The sequence below is a fragment of the Pteropus vampyrus genome, unplaced genomic scaffold (assembly GCF_000151845.1).
Source record: "Pteropus vampyrus isolate Shadow unplaced genomic scaffold, Pvam_2.0 Scaffold196, whole genome shotgun sequence".
Classification (NCBI taxonomy): Eukaryota; Metazoa; Chordata; class Mammalia; order Chiroptera; family Pteropodidae; genus Pteropus; species Pteropus vampyrus.
This window is the reverse complement of record NW_011888977.1, coordinates 53511-54955: the sequence shown is the minus strand read 5'-3', so window position 1 is coordinate 54955 and position 1445 is coordinate 53511. Positions and strand designations below refer to the sequence as shown.

General features: G+C 43.4%; 1 pseudogene; it reads right to left on the bottom strand.

The window, feature by feature from the left end:
• Positions 1–1425, bottom strand: LOC111746637 (annotated as a pseudogene).
• Between the last annotated feature and the right edge of the window lie 20 nt (positions 1426–1445).

Here is a 1445-nt window from a genome sequence, read left to right as displayed (position 1 = left end):
CAGGCTCTTTAGTGGCTTTCAAACCTAAGCCCAAGTATTGTTTCTGCTTTTATTTGGTCTCTTTTTGGGGGTGTGTGAATTTTGTTTCGAAACCAAGTACTAAAGCTTTAAAACGTATAAAATGTTGATGCTTTCTGAAGAGACACAAACTAAAATTAGGCTTAAGACACGGTTTACACATAAACTTTCTGCTGTGGCATTAGTAATTAGGATCTATCAGCCCTGAGTAGCACTGAAATTCTTTGTGCGAGTGACAAATACTAACAACATCCTGAGTGCCGTCACAAGCTTCTTATTTGTATGTCCAGGTGGCATTGTGCCCCTCAGTGAGCTCTTCCAGTTACTGGTCTTGTCACTCAATATCATATTGTTTTAAACTAATTGGCAGGGTTGCATCAATCTTTCCATTGGTCCTTGGATTTCCTGAAATTATGACATCTTCATCAAGGGTTCTATATCCAATGCCTCTTCTCAAATAATACATTTTGCATTCAATGTAAAGAACAGAAAAAATAGATAGCAATATTACTGACAAAGCTGCAATATCAAATTTTAATCCTTTATTTTCTTTAGAATTTATAGTTGATGTGATTGTTACTGATGATGTCACGGAACTATCGTGGGTTATGGTCGTCGCGGATGTTGACATCTGGGATGTGTTTTGTGAAATATTTGTTATTTTGGGTGTAGACTTTGAGGTGGTGGAAGTCAGATTTGTGGAGACTGAGGAAGCTGGAGTTGTAGACGGTTTCACAATGCTGTTGGAAGTTTCACTTGTAGGGCTGTAAGGCGCGTGTAGGGTGCTCGGTGCTGGTTTAGTAGTGGGGCTTTCCAGAAGAGCAGGAAGATTTCTGCTTGAAGATGCCGACAAGCCTTCGCTGTCGCCAAGCCTTCGCTGTCGCCGGCGGCCTTCAGCACTTACAGCATCAACAGCGCCCCCACGATGAACATGGCCAAACCAACTCGCACCCCCAGTTCCATTGTTTTAAGGACAGGATGAGACCGAGGCCGCCTCCGGGTTCCCAATGCAGGTGATATTGGTACTAGGTAGAGCCGCCATTCTGCGCATGGGAGCTCCATGTCCCCTCCTCCACATACACTTCCCCTCCACCACCTAACCCCGCAATGACCCAGCAGCGCGGTGCCGGGCCTGAAGCAGGTGTCGATCGCCAAGTCCTTTCTGTGAAACTGGGCGGCCCTGTATCTCTTAAAGAAATTAAATTTGGAAATAGGAACCTTTGCACAAAGCAAACTATGTGCTTAAGTGCTTCAGTGGTGAATTCTCCCAAACATTCAGGAAAGAAAACATACCGATTATACACAAACCATTCCAAAAAAATGGAAAAGTAGGAGATGCTTCCCAACTTATTCTGTGATGCTAACATTATACTGAAACCAAAACCTGACAAAGGCATTACAAGAAAACCACAGACCAATATTCTTCA